Source organism: Podarcis pityusensis (assembly GCF_964106645.2).
Source record: "Podarcis pityusensis genome assembly, chromosome: 13".
NCBI classification, from domain to species: domain Eukaryota; kingdom Metazoa; phylum Chordata; class Lepidosauria; order Squamata; family Lacertidae; genus Podarcis; species Podarcis pityusensis.
In genome coordinates this window covers 36,838,668-36,856,553 of record NC_138038.1, presented here as the reverse complement: position 1 = coordinate 36,856,553, position 17,886 = coordinate 36,838,668, and the positions used below count along the sequence as shown (strand labels likewise).

Below are 17,886 nucleotides of genomic sequence, written 5' to 3'. Positions count from 1 at the left end.
GCACCTGCGCCCACGTCCTTGTGAGAAGCAATATCTGCGAAGCACAGTAAAACGAGGTGTGCCTGTAGTGTGTATATGCTGCCAGAGAAGAAATGATCAGCAGAAGTGGAGGGAAGGGAGAGAGAAGGGAGTGTGTGTGGACAGGGAAGAGGAGTAATTGTAGGGCTGCCTTCCGTTCAGATTTTCCTGGGATTTCAAAGGCGGAATTAACATCCAGGGAGAATTTCTGAAAGGCTGCACATTGTCAATCGGAAATTGTGGTGTTTTGGTTCAAACAACTTTTTGGGTGTGCTGGTTTTTACCCTTTGAAAGATGGCTACCCCAAGTAACTCACAAGGCTAATGTTCACATGTTGATTTGAAATGACTAGACAAACCTTTGGCTGCAAGCCTCTAGTCCGGGGCTTTCCAAACTTTGGTCTCCAGCTGTTTTTGGACTACAACTCCCATCATCCCTAGCTAGCAGAACCAGTGGTCAGGGATGATGGGAACTGTAGTCCAAAAAGAGCTAGAGGCCCAAGTTTGGAAAGCCCTGCTCTAGTCCACTACTAAAGCTTTATAACCACAGCAGTACACCACCATCACCCCCCCAATCATTCATTCTAGTGCTTGCTTCGGGTTGTGGGGGCAGGACTTGGAGGGATACCTACAACGGGCAGGAGTTTAACTTTGTGCTGTGTGACATATATTTGTATCTTGCTTTTCTGCCCAGGAGCTCAAGGTCATGTATGTATTCCTCCTCCCCCCCCCCCCTTTTATATTTGCAACAGGTAGGCTAAGCAAAGTTACTATACATCCATGTCAATAGATTATTGGTGGGGAGGGAAGGCAGGGACCGCAATGCACAAACAGTGGTACCTCGGGTTACAGACGCTTCAGGTTACAGACTCCGCTAACCCAGAAATAGTACCTCGGGTTAAGAACTTTGCTTCAGGATGAGAACAGAAATCATGCAGCGGCAGCGGGAGGCCCCATTAGCTAAAGTGGTGCTTCAGGTTAAGAACAGTTTCAGGTTAAGTACGGACCTCCGGAACGAATTAAGTTCTTAACCCGAGGTACCACTGTGCAATGAACTGGGACCTCCTCCCTCTTGCCCTCTCCTTCTCTTGCCAATCTGCACAAGCGCTGAGAGGAGAAGAGGGTGGCCATGAGCCCTGGTTTACAGAGGACAACCCTCTCTTCAAAGGGCTCTATTCTGTCCAAGTCTGGATTAAGGAGAAGCAGGAGAGGCCTTGAAGGTGCCTGTCACTGGTGAGCACCTGAACAGCAGACAGAGCAAGCCACCAGGTTGCAGCCTTTCCCGTCCATGCCGAGAGCCAGTGCTAGTCCCACTCAGGAGTAGACCCGTCAAATTCATACTACTTACTTAGGTGTGTGCGTTTTCTACTACTCTGACCCGAACTTAGTTGAATGGATGCATCCCTGAATTTGCATCTTGACGGAAAATCAGCGTATGGAAATTTGACGCAGACCTGGCATCCTCTCTTTTTGTTGATGCGCCGCTGTTCCTCTTTTGAGCCAATGCGTGTGTAGCCTCCTCTCTTAGAGGAGACAGCGCAAGGGGACCAGGAGGCTCCAGAGGTCAGCCGTTGGACCTCTGCAGGGAGTGGGCCTTAGCAGATGCCCAGTGTTGTGACCCCTTACCCCTTACACACATGCCCCACAAAGTCTTGAGCCACGCTCTACCTTCCTATCCCCAAACACCAGTCTCTGGTTCTGGTCCTTCATGCAGACGTTTTACAAAGAGACTTGGAAACAGCAGAAACAATGTACCTTCTCAGTCTCACTCTTCTTCCCACACCCTGAATTATCCATCACACCTGTGGCTGGTTTCTCCCCCCACCCCCACCCAATGGTTTCTGGGATTCAAACTTGCAGTGGGTTGAACTGGCTGATGCTTTCGAACCTCTCCACCACTATGATTTCCTGTCTGACCTGGAAGCCCTGCACCAGTTGTGCCTGATTGGGCTGTAGTAAACATAGAGAGAGCTGGATGGAACTCTGCACATGCTCAGAGACAATCTTCTTGATATATTCTGGGGCTTAGCACTGATACAGAAACGGTCTGTTCTGGGAATGGAAAGCAGTGAGATCTCACCTGAAGCACTGAGCTCCCCTCATCCCTTCCTCAATTTCCTAGCCCTCAGTGCTCATAATTTCAGGCCAGTTCTCTTGATGGGTTTCTGTGGAAGGATGGGGGGGGGGGGCAAGCCTTCACATGCAACCCACCCCCCACTCCATGGAAGACTCATCTCTTCCATTGATTTATCTCTTGCAGAAGTTGATGTCATGAAACACAAAGATGACAACTATCCTCTCGTCCCAGACCCATATATGGGAGTCACATGAGAAATACACTTGGAGCAGTGGGGTGGGGGTTGAAAACATGTAGAGCAGGGGTGAGTCGCTTCAAGTACATGGCTGCTGCCCCAACCTCCAGTCTCCTCCAATTACATGGGCCTCTGGAATCCAGGGTGCCCCCCCCCAGTCTGCCCCACATGCACATCTCCACCCCCCACCCCCGACGCCCCAAGCCATCAAGGCTTTGCTCCCTTCCGTTGCATAGCTATGGTTTTCTCCAAGATATGTTTGTGCTTTCAGAGAGTCCAGCATCATCCCCCTCACAATGGATTTTCAAGCACTTTTTTTCCCTGGCTTGTGTCTCCAGGGGTTTCTATTTATGCCCTCGACTGCATTTGTGCTGAAGAGAGGGACCAAAAAAAGACCTAAACTCTCTCTCTCTCTCTCTCTCTCTCTCTCTCTCTGTGTGTGTGTGTGTATGTGCATGTGTGTGAAGGATAGGAAAATAGTATCTGGCCTAGAATGGAGGGCCGTGGGGATAGGGGCAGTCTGAATGGCAAAGAGTCTGTCATGGGGAGGGGTGGCACCAGAAAAAGGGTGGGGGGCGCAGAAGGCACAAAGTATATTTTTAGGTAGTTGAGAGAGAGAAATAGCAGCATATGTTAACCACAAGAGTCCACAAATTGGGGGGGGAGGAGTAATGGGGGCAGTTCCTTGTTAGAGGGCCCAAATCCTGGGGTGGGGGGCAAATCCTTGTGGGGGTGCCCTCTGACACCGCCCCTAGTTAAGGAGATAAATAAAAATATACCCTCTCCCCCCTTTCCTCTTTAACCCCACTACATATCAACCTCCCTGCCCTACTCCCTATGTAACAACGCCCCCTACTGCCTGCCCACAGCATTGTTTATAGCCCCTTAGCAGTGAAGTGTCACTCCCCCCCCCCCCCCCAGGAGAACCTTTATTCGATTCCTCCCATCTGTGATTGTTTTATTTTGGTTACAGAAGGCGGCGCAATATGGTCACCCTACTCACACACATTCCTCTTCCTGTTCCAGATCTGTATATGCATATACAACATTCAAGGGAGAAGGAGTGTGTGTGTGTGTGTGTGTGTGAGAGAGAGAGAGAGAGAGAGAGAGAGAGAGGCGGGAGAGAGAGTAGATGATATGTTTGTGGGAACGGATAGGAGGAGGTTTGTAAGGACAGCCCAAGGCCCCATCAGCACTGTCCGTTTCAAGAAGTATCATACCACTTTAAACAGTCATGGCTCCCGCTCACCCCAAAGAATCCTGGGAACTGACATCCGATAAACTTGCTGAGAGTTGTTCGTTAGGAAAGCCCTATTTCCCCCCACGGAGCTACAGTTCCCAGAGGGGTTGATTGTTAAGGGGAATAGGGGTGTCTCCCAACAATGCTTGGCACCCTATAGTTCCCAGAATTATTTGGAGGAAGCCATGACTGTTTCAAGCGGCACGATACCACTTTCAACGTACTGTGCAGATGGGGCCAAAGACAAAGGTACGGATGGGAAGCAGCTGCCTTAATGCTGAGTCCGACCACGACTCCATCTAGGTCAGTACAGTGGTACCTCGGGTTAAGTACTTAATTCGCTCTGGAGGTCTGTTCTTAACCTGAAGCACCACTTTAGCTAATGGGGCCTCCTGCTGTTGCTGCGCTGCCGGAGCACGATTTCTGTTCTCATCCTGAATCAAAGTTCTTAACCTGAAGCACTATTTCTGGGTTAGCAGAGTCTGTAACCTGAAGCGTATGTAACCTGAAGCGTATGTAACCCGAGGTACCACTGTATTGTCTACATTGACTGGTAGCGGCTCTCCATGGTTCCATGCAAGGTCTCTTTTCCTAGCCAACCCTGGAGATACCAGGGATTGAATCTGGGGCCTTCTGCATTCAGAGCTGGTGCTTTGCCACTGAGCTGTGGCCCCCCAAACAAACAGAAGATCACATGAGCAGAGAGAGGTTTAAAGACCTGGGTGAGGCTGTCACTCACTGGAAGTCATTAGGCAGAGGCTGGGCAGCCACTGTAGTGTAGTGGGTAGAGCACTGAACTAGGACCTGGGAGACCAGGGTTCAAATCCCCACTCGGCCGTGAAGCTCATTGGGTGACCTTGGGCTGGCCGCTATCTCTCAAGCTAGCCTACCTCACAGGGTTGTTGTGAGGAGGATGTGGAGAGAGAGGCAGAAGTGTGTACACCCCCTTGAGTTATTTGGAGATATGCTGTGATATATACTAAATAACAATAATAGTAAATATGGAGGTGCCTCTGCCTTTCAATTTCCTGCATCATCCAGGGGGCTTGGACCAGATAGCCTACAAATACATTTTCCAACTCTAGATGGTAAGATTGTAGGATGGACAGACGGGGGGACAGACCTTTACAAGAGAAGAAGAGGAAGGATGATTGGCAGACAGATATTTATTGCCATGATGGATGCGCTGATAGGTATTGGTGGATGGGTTGCTCTGTGGCTCAGCTTGATGGCATAAGTTTTTCATGTAGTTTGTGCATAGTTTACTGTAAGTGGTATGTTGTTTCCCACATTGAAGTGATGCACACAATAGCAGCTTAAAATGCAGCAATGTCACTTCCCCTCCCCATTGCATTTCAAGTCGCACTTGCATGTTGCTGTACTCGCCTGAGAGCGGGAATGTCTTTACCCGATGCACTTTATGTTTCCCTGTGCCTGCAATGCGCCCCCCAAACTCCTGTTCAATGAAGCTGTCATCTGGCCATGGCCTGTCATCTGCACATGTGCAATGACTGTTTCTAGTGTACACACCTCAGCTTCACCATGGCTTCCATCTTCAAATCATATGGGAACTGGTTTGTGAGGAAATGCCTCCAACAGCTGTATTTCTCAAGATAGATAGAGATTGTGGCTAATGTTATGTGTACATCGCTTCAAACACCAGCAGTGGGAGCGCACTGGAGCCAGAGTTAAGTCGTAATGCGTACACAGTATCAATCTGCAGGATAGGGCCAATTAAAAAATTAAGGGCAATATAGTTGTACAAGGAAAACAGACAGGATTGTGAGAGGTGCATGAGCAAAAGACAATAACTTGGCAGGAGAGGAGATCCACACCAAGAAAGGGGTGAGTGGAAATCTCTCCATTGAACTTGTATTCAAAGAGCTGGCCTGCAGGGTTCATCATACAATATGTCTAATGCAACTTTCCAAGACCTATTATATACTGATCTGTAAGTGCTCGCTGTCACAAGTCCTAAAGTTCTCTGTACTCTATTTCCATGCTCAAAACAACTCATCTGGAATAACCATTGTCCATTTTTAATAGCAATCACAAACTCCAGTTGCTCAATAAACATGTTATGAGAGAGTATGAGACATCTACCCTTTTCACCCCCCATTTATAAACTCAACTCGTGAGTCCCAAAGGGTGGTTGAAGATGCTTAAGGAGCAACAAATCTGTGCTATGTTGCCTTGAGTATGTGCTCCTAGCTTGAGTACAAACTCGCTGAGTAGCACCTACAGATCAAGAACCAATGCTGGCCAGTTGTTAAGAGTGAATGAAGCCCATAGCTATCTATAAACCCATCACCTCAGTTGGGTTTGCAGTGAAGTGCCTATAATCCAAGGCTGTGAGTTTGAGATGCACATGCTTTGCATACAGAAGGTCCTAGGTTTGATCTCAACCATTCAGTAGTATCTGGTGCCCAGTGGGACTGGCAGGGTGGAAGGAAGGAGGACAAACAGTAGGTGGAGCCAGAGCACCAATGACTGGCAGAACCAACTCACTCTAGTTTTGCTCCCTTCCCTTCTGAGTTCTACAAGGGCAACAAGACCAAGGAAGAGGATGCTAATAGGCAGTGCCATGCCCTGGACTGGCTGCAAGCAGGAAGGCAGGGAGCTGGTGGGAGATGGCTGAGGGCAATGCCCCGTTTGCCCTAATGGACCAGCTTCCATTATCTGCTGTAGCAGGTCATGAGAACCCTGAGACCCTGGAGAGCCACTGTTCGTCAGAGTAGGCAATATTGGTCATCTGGTCCGGTCTAAGGAAGCTTCCTATGATCCTACGAGTGTTGACATTTGACCCCTTTCCCTTAAGTTAGGGTGACCACCCTTTCCCCCAGTCTTGCTCCTGAGCCTTTAACAGCTCCTGAGCCTTTAACAGCCTTTAACAGCAGCCTGCTCCATAGAAATTTAGCTGGTGGAGCTTTTGCTGCCACATATTTCCATGACAGGAGAAGCTTCCCGTTAACTGCAGTGGCTGGTGTCCGTTGGGGCTGGTTGGGTGAATGTAGGGAGCCTAGTCAGTAGGTGGCACCAGAGAGCCAATGACCTGCAGAACCAACTAATTCTAGTTTTGTTCCCATCCTTCTCCTCTCTGCTGAGTTCTACGTGGAGATTCAGGAGCAAGAGGAAGCTGACAGCCAATGCTGTAAGAAGGCAGGCAGGCAGGCAGGCAGGCAGGCAGGCAGGCAGGCAGGCAAGGGCTGTTTGGAGGCCAGTTGTGGAGCAGTGCTCCATTTGCCCATAAGAACCAACTTCTATGGCCTGTTAAGCCACTGACTGCAGTGTGGTGTTCTGACTAGGGAGATGCAGGTTCAAATCTCTGTTCTGTTATGAAACTGAGTGGATGATTTTGGCTATCAATTGGCCTAAGAAAGCTGTTGCAAGACTAACACTGGGATATTATTAGGGTAAAATGGGATAAGCCCATGTATTTTGCCCTGGTCACTGTGGATCGGATTGTGATGAATTAAACATTTTATTGGGGACTGCTGCTGAAATGCCACCGAAAGTGAAATCCAAAATGAACTTGTAGGCTCCTTCTCAGGCAAAGCCTCTGCATAATTTCAAGAAAAACCCAAAAAGTTCAAACAAAACTAGCAACATTTCCCAGGAGATTTTTGCGCATGCACCCATGTGCACACACACACACACACACACACACGGGTGCACTTTCCACCTAACACAGACTTTCCATGTTAAAAGGGCCACCCGTGTTCATAGGCCAAATAAATAGGCCAAAGGAAACCATCTTTGTTACAGTTTAATCTCACTCTTCCCGCAAGGAGTTCAGGATGGCACTAACGGTCCCATCCACCCCAATTCATCCTCACAACAACCCTGTGAGGAAAGTGAGTCTGAGAGAGCATGAGAGGCCCAGAGCCAGCCAGTTAGCTTCATGGATGAGGAGGGATTGAGGGTGCAGGGTGTCCTCCCAACACACTAGCCACTATACCACACTGCCTCCCATACAATAAGCATAGAAGTGTTTCCCCTCCCCATAACCACTAGTGCAACTCATAAAACGATTCCTTCTCCTCTGCCACCACCACACTGGTCCCCCCACATTCTGCCCCACACCATGCTGTTGTCATTGTATAGTTGATCGTGTGCGCGCACCCCCCACAAATGTAACAAACCTAGCACAAATGCAGCACACATTCTGCTTGACCCCTCTGTATCTCATGCACCCATATGCTAGATTAAATCTCACCCATTAGCTCAGTGCCAGAACCCACCCCAAATACCTCTTCCTTTCTCCCAGCTCCACAGCAACCACATCTCTTCCCTCCAGCAAATACTGTACCATATTCATCTGTGGCGGGGAATATAATCTTACAGCAATGTCACCATCTGGGATTAAACATTTGTGGGTTTGTTTGTTTTCAGGGGCGCGCAGTGAGACAGAAATATACACTGTATTATATGCAAAATCTTGCTCTTTTTGCTTGAAACCCATCTCTCTTTCAAGTAGACTCACACATCCAGCAGAAAAACACAGAGGGGGAGGAGGAGGGGTTGGGAATAGCTCCTGGACGCAAGCTGAAACCTCAGAATTGCTGTTACAATTATAATATCACAGTCTGCACACACAAAGGGCTCGTTCCGAGAATTTTGTATTTGTGCGCTAGCATTGAGAATTCACACGCTCAAACATGCACACCGAGGGTATAGAATTCACATAGACTTCAATGTTGAAAGGAATTCACTTGCGCGACCACAGTACATACTCTCTCAAAGAGGGCAATCTGCCAAGAATTAATAGGAAATATGCAAACATTAAATCTACTCCTGCCACACACACACAAAAACAAACAAACATACAGTTAAATAAGATGCACATATAAGACTACACACACACACACACCATCCTCATCTTTATGCACCATGTAATCTAAGCACCGAGGCGTTAAAGGAGCCTCCCATAAATCAGGTACCCTTATGTGCACTAACATGAAGAGGGGTGGGAGGTAAGCGTAAACATAATTCAATTGACACCACCCTGTGAAATTGCACACACAAACTAGAGGGACAGGAGCTAATAGCAATCACAAACACAGACACACACCATTGGATAATCTAGACAGATTGATGTTAAAAGGATTGAAGAGGAGCTCTTGCTTGCTCTCTCTCTCTCTCTCTCTCTCTCTCACACACACACACACACACACACACAAAGAGTGCTGTAGAACATCACAGGCACATGCATTACATACCAGTGCAACACCTTGATAAAGGTGTCAAAGCTACCCTAATGCTGCATGCTGTATTTAAACAGAACAAAACCAGTGAAACATACTAGTGCTATGTTGGAAGTGTGCTAAAGGGACAGTACCAAACTACGGGCTGGAATCACTCTCCTAACATAGAACACTGTTTTTAAATCACAGACATCCTGCCAGGCAGTGCAGTGCCCAGAGAAAGGTGCAGAATGAATTTACATCCAGCAATTCTCTCTCTCTCTCTCTCTCTCTCTCTCTCTCACACACACACACACACTATACTGGTGCTGCATACGGCTCATCTAAATTAGCAGTTCTGGCTGTTTTGCAACACACATACAAAATGCATTTAAAGGGATTTGTATCTATTAGGCGTCAATAAATAAATAAATAGGAAGATGGATGTAGTGTTGTATAAAGGCATGAACCCACACGGCTCCGTAGGTAATGTTATAGTTGAAAAGATTTAACTGAAGGCAGCTGTTTGAAATCAGTTTTGTGTTTGTGCCTGGCTCTACAGAAAGCCAGAGAAATCTACAGAAAGGACGCTGAACTGTACATGCTTACTAGGTGTAACGGGAATCACACACACTGAAAAACATGAGATTTCATATGAAGTGACATGCAGTGTTTTGTATTGACTATACGCACATGTATGTACTAGCAAGGGAAGTTCCCACCTGCACAGACTCCACATCTCTGGGGGAGAGGAGGATTATGCCAATAAAAATTGCTTCCCATGCACCTCAGTGCAATAACAGAACTGCACAGAAACGAGTTAAGGATGTGTGTTCTCTTCACTAACTTATTACCAAAGAATCCAAACACATCATCGCCAGTCTGTGCTGTTATGTACCAGAGAAAACCCAGCCTTCATCCAAGAGGATCTAAAGGAATTCACTAACACACCAACCAGAGGGCTTAAAAGTTAAGCATCTGCAATGCACATCAGGTGCTACAAAACAGCCATTCCGCTGCCCCTCAAGGAAAGGCCACAAGCTCACACCCAGGCCAAAGTTGTCCAAAGTGACACAACACTGGGCGAATCATCCAGAGTGGGAACCCAAAAGAGCAGCATGACATTAGCGAGATTCTCTTTTACTTAGGACCAACCAAGCAGGTAACAAGCTTCTTAAATACACAGAACTCCGGGGCTGCCGGGAAAGAGTCCTGTGTAACTCTGAGGCTTCCATCCTCTTAGAACTATTAGCTGATCTGAGCCATGATAACCCCTCTCCTCATTCTGGGTCTCTAATGCAGATGGACACACAGAGAGAGCAACCTGCCTTGAAGCGAAGGGAAGGCGATTCCCAAGCAGGACAATGTAGCAGCTGTGTTACTAGCAGGGATTTCAGCGCACTGTTGGGAAGGGAGGTGGGCTAAGCCGGGGTCTGTATCTCTCACCTTGCTGTTAGAATCCCACCGGAGCTTTGAGATCCTTGCTCTTCCACCGCACCTGCATCGCTTTCCTGCTTTTTATTCTTAGTTATCTCTCCTTTTTTCTCGCTCCAACCTTCCAAGGACTGGCTGGGAGTTGGGATGGGATGTCACCCGTTCCCTCTTTCTTAAGGGAGGGTATCTTCTTGAAGGGCCGGTGACTACGCGACCCCCAAGCGACGATGGGTCTCTATCGCGGAAGGCCCCATCCAGAAGTTTGCTTCATCCAAAAAGTGAGAGAAGGAGAAGAAGAGGAAAGAGAGAGAGAGAAAGAGAGAGATGGATGAGAGGAGAAGGGGCTGCAGTCTTCTTCGAGGAGGGGGGACACGGCAGAATGAAAGAGGGAGAAGAAGGAGGGAGCTCTGGGAAGGGGGGGGGCGCGACGAATGCAGCAGCCAGCCGCGGTTCTGTGGGGTGGGAGCAGGAGGGCGAGCTGGCGGTGGTCAATATGGAGCTGGGGGCCGGAGGAGCCGAGCTGGGGGGCCGGAAGAAGGAATGCAGCAGGAGCAGCAGGAGGGAGACGGGGAATGACAGGATGAAAAAGGGAGCCAAGCGGACGAATGCAGCAGGGGGAAGAAGGGAGCGCGCGAGCAGACGACAGAACGAGGGACGCAGAAGGAGAGGAGGGGAAGAGGCAGAGGGGCGAAAAGAGGGGTGCAGGAGAGGGGGAGGCGGAGGGGGGTTGAAAAGGGGTGCAGCGGATGGGGGAGGGGGAAAGGGAAGCCCTCGAAGGGACGAAGGAATCGGGGACGCGGAAAAGGAGAGAATAGAAGAGGGATCCCGGCAGAAGGAGAGAGAGGGAAGGAAAGGAAAGGAAAGGAAGAGGGTCCGGAGGAGGAGGAGGAGGAGAGGGGAGTGCTATGGGGGGGGTGTTTCCAGGCAGGAGGCAAAGACTGAAAAAGCCGCGCAATGGCGAGAGGCTGGGGGGGGGGGGCAAGGGAATGCAGCAGCAGAGAAAGGGAGAACGAGTGAGTGGGGAGCGATCAGAAATCGCAGCAGGAGGAAAACCCGTTGGGGGGGGGAGTCAGGGAGCGCAGCAGAGATGCGGGTAAAAGAGGGAGGGGGAGAATTAAATCAATAAGTCCCAGTTGGGGGAGAGGAGGGTCTCCCTGAACCAAAGATAGCCTCGTTATCTGGAGGGCGACCCCCAAAAGGGGGGGGGGAGAAGGCTGGCTGTGCGGGGGGGGGAGGGATCGTTGGATGGAAAAAGAGAGCGGGCGAGGGGGGCTGCGGTGGAGGCGCGCCGGAGGAAGGAGGAGGAGGGAGCCCGAGAGAGAGAAAGGCTGCTACCGATTTTGTCCTGGGGGGCTTCGATCGGGCAGTGATGCCGCAGTCGGGTGCCGAGAGGTGGCTGCCTGTCTCTCGGTCCCCCTCCCTCCTGCTTTCCCCCTCTCTCCCTCTCCCTCTCACACACTCGCACACTCACACGCACGCACACAAACACACAGGCTGGCACGCACAGGGCGCCCCCGCGGCCGGATCCCGCACGATCACGGGATCCGCTTGGCTGGGAACTGACGAGGGGCGCGAGGAGAATTCACAATCGCCCCAGCCTAGGACACACACACACACACACACACACACACACACACACACACCCCAGCCCGGCTCCCTGCAGCTGGCCGTGATGTCAGAGGGACCACTCTTAAAGGGACACGACGCCCCGGCTTCCCGCCCCGACCTCGACAACCGGGGGGGGGGAAGTGGGCTCGTCTGCTGGGTGGTGTGTGTGTGAGAGAGAGACAGAGAGATAGAAAGCGGATAGATCTGAATAGGAGAGGAGCGCACACGACAGATAGCAAGCAAGCAGGATGCAGCGGTGAATATCCGAAACGTGGGGAATGTCGACATTCTCCACATGTCTGACACTCGCGGTAACATTCGCTCTGCCCCTTTCACATGTGTGTGGAGCACGCGTGTGTTGATCTAGACTGTCGACAGTCAGATATAAAAGTCAGCCTTCACCAAATTTCGGACAATGAGCTAGCCTGGATGTCTGCGTATGTTTTGGTACACACACACACACACACACACACCCCATACGTGTGCCTTAGTGCGGGCATCTGAGCCCAATACATTCACAAAACCGACCTGGGATTGTCAGCATTTCGTTAATGAAAGCGAAGAGTTAGCCGATGTTTGGACAGTCATTGTAGCCTATAGAGGTGTTTTTTCCCTCTTGGTACCTGTCATATACAACAACTATCATCATCATCATCATCATCATCATCATCACCTTTATCAGCACCACCAAAGATTCACAGCTGATGCTGCTGGGATAATGCCAAGTAAATACAGTTCGTTAAAAATGTTAATGATAACAAAACCAGACACCCACAACTGGCACCTGCGCCTTAGAACACCACCTTGTTTTCTGCACACCTCTATGAAATGCACGTAAATCTCCTTCTCACCACCACGCGGGCGCGGAGTCCCCCCTAGTGTGAGCATCAGGATGGGTGGCGAAGGGAGAAAAGAGGTTTTGTAATGAGCCTTCATACGAGGAGTTCCTAGGACTGGCCGTGAGGGGACTGAGCGTCGGTGCTCTCTGGAGCCAGAAATCTTGAAAAGGGGAGGGAGATCTGGCTTGGCTTTCTTTTTTCCCTTTTTTTTTTTTGGTAGTCTCGGTTCCTGAGGTCTCTTCGGAAGCTGAAGGGACTCCAGCCTAAGTCAGGAGGGCTCCTGGTCTCTCTCAATGACAGCCTCGTTCAGTACACAACAGAAGATAATCCTGTTGACCCACAAGAAATGACCCAATTCCATATTATGGCAAAACCTTTATCAGATCCTCATTAGATATCATGGCCTTATGAAGCTAATTGCCATAGTTATTAATATGAGTTTTGGTCACGTTGGAAGCTTCAGATTCCTTGGATCTCCAAGTGGTAATCTAGTGAGTTTACAGAACTGGGTTTTTGGGTTCCCTTGGTATGTGGAGGAAGTAAATGGGAAGAAACTGGGAGAGGAGCAGCTGTAGACAATTGGGAGGCAAGAAACTGGGAGACAAGCCAGCAGCTGACGTAGCTGAGGATGATGGGAGTTGTAGTCTCCAAGACGTCTGAGGGGCACCTGGTTGCGGAAGCCTGAGTCACAGGAGAGACACATCAGTGGGTTTTAAAAATTTATTGTTGTGATTTATTCATCACCTTCCGCACATGTCCCAAGGCGATGCACAAAATAGGATTGAAACAGCTAAATAGCAGTTACAAAAATAAACAGAAACAATGTAGAATGAACACAGTATGGGAGACACTTATTCATCCAGCTGGGTGCAGCAAAAATGTCTTCTGGGGAAATGTAGAGAGTGGGCTCCTGGCCTATCTCAACAGGGGGCGCTGTTCCACAGAGCAGGGGCAGCCACACTGAAACCCCCGATACTTCATGATTTACTGTTTGGAGCTGAGCTTCTGACCACTGCAGGAAATAGGAGCCAGTGCTCAAGGAAAGTGGCAACAGGTAAAGGGACCCAGGGGCTGATGGGAAGTGAGGGCCTGAGACAGTGGGAGCAAGCTGTAGGAGCTTGTGGGAGCCTGAGGAGCAATGAAACTGATGGGGATGGGTGGGAAGGAAGAAAGGGACTGAGACTCAGGTAGATACAGCTGTAGGGGTGAAGGAAGAAGGAGGGTCTGTTTCAACATTTCAGCATGCTTTAATCTGATCCTCTGTGTGTGGGAGCTAGGACTATTCAGGGCCGACACTTTGCACGTGCTCAGAGGCACTCTTTTTAGTACAGTGGTACCTCGGGTTACAGATGCTTCAGGTTACAGACTCTGCTAACCCAGAAATAGAACCTCAGGTTAAGAACTTTGCTTCAAGATGAGAACAGAAATTGTGCGGCGGCAGCGGGAGGCCCTATTAGCTGAAGTGGTACCTCAGGTTAAGAACAGTTTCAGGTTAAGAACGGACCTCTGGAACGAATTAAGTTCTTAACCCGAGGTACCACTGTACTACTTCATACAATCACATGCCTCTTGAATTTTTGCATGCCATGTATTTGTTTAAAAAGCAACACAAACACACAGCCCTGCTAGGAAAAAAAGAAGTTGCCAACTTTGCATTTATTTGTTTGTCAACTGTATACCCGCACCTTTCCTCCCAAAGGAGCCTAGAGCCGCAAACAACAAATGATAAAAAATCCCTCTTTAAAACAATTCCAAATGTAGACTGTAGAAACATGCAAACATTCCCCAGTAAGCCTTCAATGAACTTCAAACCACAACCAGGCACTCAAAGAATCTGAAAAGATAAGATATCACAAAACCCCAATTTGCAACCCTGTCCCCTCCAGAAGGCAGCCGGGCCTTCTCATTCTGTTGCAGAACTGGGCTTCTTTGGTACCAGGTGCTGCAAAAACACCAAATGGCGTCCATTCCTCGCCTTGAGGCATTTTGAGTGGGCGAATGTAGAGATATATTTATCATCAGACAGTAACAGAACAGAAGCCTCCTTTTATCCTTCTCCCCCCACAGCCCACAAACTCAGCCTCCCTCTGCTCCAGTGACAGAGATGAGGGAAGATGGAGAGAAATCTCAGAGCTGGTGAGACTGTAAACAGTCAACAGGAGGAAGGTGGCCAAAGGGTAGGCTGGAAACTGCAAAAGTTTTGAGTTGTTTCTGCAGAGGGTATTTAAAAATCTCCAACTCCTTCTGTGAGATACGATAGCCTGAGATATTTAATTTGTAAAATTAATGTCTCAAATATGCAAACACAAAGACACAAATCACCTCCTTTATTAAAATCAATAACATGAATACAAAAACAACATATTCCTTGATCTGTGGTTGACATACTCCTCTGTTATTCTGTTCTTTAATCAAATGTGTGATCAACCAAGCTGTTTACTCTTAATTCTTCATCTATGCCCCCCAAACTGAGATGTGTTTTTTTAAAAAAGAAAGAAAGAAAAAGATGCAGAGGTAATCTTCTCAGGGTTGCTGCCACAGTCACACATCACTTGCTTGCAGTGAGGTCATCATTGTGCGTCATGAGAGGCAGCTGCCACCACCCTGCGACACTTCCTTCTCCTTGCCTTCTCCTTCAGTATTGTGATGTCATCACACCCAGCATTTCCAGGGCCCTGATCCATTTCCTTGACTGTTGCTTGTTAATGGCAGCCAGAGAAACACTGAGTGTGATTGCCACTGCTTTATGAGTATTATCATTATTAATAATAATATTTATATATTGCTTTTCAACATAAAAGAAATCTGTGAAACCTAATAAAGCAACAATATGAGAGCAATTAAGACCAGTCAAACAAACCATTAAGCAATTAAAACAAAGCATGTAAAATCCAGGGATTCTGCATAAAACAAAAGCCTTTCACACCATCTGTGTGCATGGTGCTGTACAAATAACAAGTTTGAAAGGACTCAGTCCCAAAGGACTTAAAATCTAAAAGAGACTCAGGGAAGCAGCAGGTGAAGGGGGCAAATGGAGACGCAAGGGAAGAATATGTGATTGCATCAATTAAATGTTCTTTAGCTTAGGGCCTGGGCAGCGGGAGATCCAAAGACTTTGTGGGAAATGTGAGGTTTGGACTTGAAGCAAACAGGACTGATGGTCACACAGAGGCGTTATGGGAGGTGATTCCAGGCATGGGCAGCAGCAAGAGAAAGTGGGTAGAGTCCATTCAGGGTGCAGGAGACCCTTGGACGACTGAGCATGGTAGAGTTGGTTGGGCGAAGATCACAGGAAAGGGCCTTCTAAACTAAGTTTGTGAAATCCCACCTAAAAGAGAGTAGAAATGGGGGTTGGAGGAGCCCTCTGGAATATGTGCTTATGCTTTGAGATCTTCAGACAAAGGGTGGTATACAAATTTAATAAATAATAACCAGGGGGCCACAGCAAGCAAGGCCCTGTTCCTGGCATCCAGCAATCAGATCTAACCTGGCAGCAGGTCCAAGGGAAATCCTCCAGTACTCAGGAAGGCTCAATTGCCCTGGTGACTTTTTCTACTACTCAATGGCGTCTTCCCTATATCATCTACTTTGGGCTACAGATTCATAGAGAGATACATTGGTTTATCAAAGGTCGGAGCAGCAATATGTAACCGGAGTAACAATGACACAATGACAACATGGCGAAAGTGAGTGAGTTGTAAGTTGATGGCAGCCACAAGTGTCCCATCCCTGCATCCTGCCCGTACCTCATTTGAGCCTGTGCATGCTACCAACCAGAGATAATAGCTGTGCCTGTTCGCTCCCCCCCCCCCCATATTTCAGCAGTATCCCATCATGATACTGCTGGGGTTAACATTTGACATTTTGCTAGAGTGAGCTACCACTGTAGAGAGGCATCAGTGTTTAGCCTCCCTTCCCAGGGCTTCTAGAAGTGGGTGAATGCATCAGAAATTTGAGTGGGTGGGTATATGCATTGAGTCCCTTGGGCACACAGAGATGAAGTGCATGGGCATGAAAGCTAAGGTGCCATGTAGGGCACAGCCTGCCATTTTAACACATACCACAGTTCCCAAGGATAGCATATTGTCAACCCCGTTTTTCACATCTAGGGAGCTCATAGCTAAGATGAAATTTGAGTAAAGATGTGATGGCCAGGGACGGAGGAGACATTTGTTGGAAAGACTCAAAAGCATTTCCTCCCTATGAAATGGGTAGATATGGGTATTTGGGGTGGAGGTGATTGGGGTTTATATCTTGTGAGCAAGTTTCTGTTTCAGAAGGATGAATGAAATAAGTTTTAAAAGAAGTGACTTGAGCTAATATTGTTACTCAGCCAATTCACACTGCCTGCAAACCTGTTAGTTCCAAGCTTCATAGGTGGTAATGTTAGTGATGACAGCATCGCTACCATGTTGGATTTGGCGGCTAAGCAATCAACACTCTTTGGTGTTAGAAATGTACTTTCAGAAGTTGCAGAACATAGGCCATCTTGATGTGTTTCGGTCCAGAAAGGCAGTCTGGGAGTCTGGCAAGCATATTGCTCCTACAACAGGGATGGGGAACCTGTGCCCTCCAGATCTCATTGACTCCAGCCCATGTCGGCCCCGGCCACCCAAGCCAGTCTTCAGGGATCATGAGACTGTATTCGAAGGGTGTGGAAGCTCCATCCCAAAGGCCAGATTTGGCCCACCAGAGGTCTCTGTTTGGCTTGCAAGGCCATGTCCCTCCAAACCATGCCCACTTGCTCCACATTTGATAATGTACGTGATGTCAGGTGTGGGGCAAATACTGATGTGGCTGAAATGGAGCAACTGGGAGCTCCAGGATTGTTCCTTTGCTGCTGGAGCAAGGAACGCTCCCACTGCTCATCTGTTGGCTTTCAGAGGTTCAAAGAGCAGCTCAGAGCTGTTTGCAAAAGGGCTTTCAAAAAGCCCCTACACTGCACTTTGAAGTTGCAGCAATCTGAACTTCAACACACAGCATCATCTGATGTTGTAGTGACACTAGGTAATTGACAGGTGTGTAGCCCTACCCATGTGTCAAATTTGCCCCCCAGCCCACCCTAGGGTTGGGGGATATAAGGGTCTGGCATGCTGACTAGAAAACATTTGCAAAGGTTGCTATAGGGCTTCATCTCTTGGCTTGCACAAATCTTTTAGAGCAGGGAGTCTGTCCCATCAATCTTGGCCAGTGTGGCCAATGGCTAAGGATGATGGAAAAGGTACAGGTGTCTCCCCACATATGCACATTTGA

At 48.5% G+C, this 17,886-nt stretch overlaps 1 protein-coding gene across 2 annotated transcripts in view; it reads right to left on the bottom strand.

The window, feature by feature from the left end:
* Window positions 1-11,796, bottom strand: part of CACNG7 (calcium voltage-gated channel auxiliary subunit gamma 7) — a 39,232-nt gene extending 27,436 nt beyond the window's left edge. The window contains exons 1-2 of one of the 2 annotated variants that reach the window (XM_080978102.1): window positions 11,522-11,796; window positions 10,199-10,451 (exon numbers count right to left, since the gene is read on the bottom strand). The gene's annotated coding sequence lies outside the window, so the exon portion shown is untranslated. Of the gene's footprint in view, window positions 1-10,198; window positions 11,495-11,521 lie in introns of those variants that run through there. The other variant, XM_080978103.1, reaches the window with a different exon arrangement.
* Between the last annotated feature and the right edge of the window lie 6,090 nt (window positions 11,797-17,886).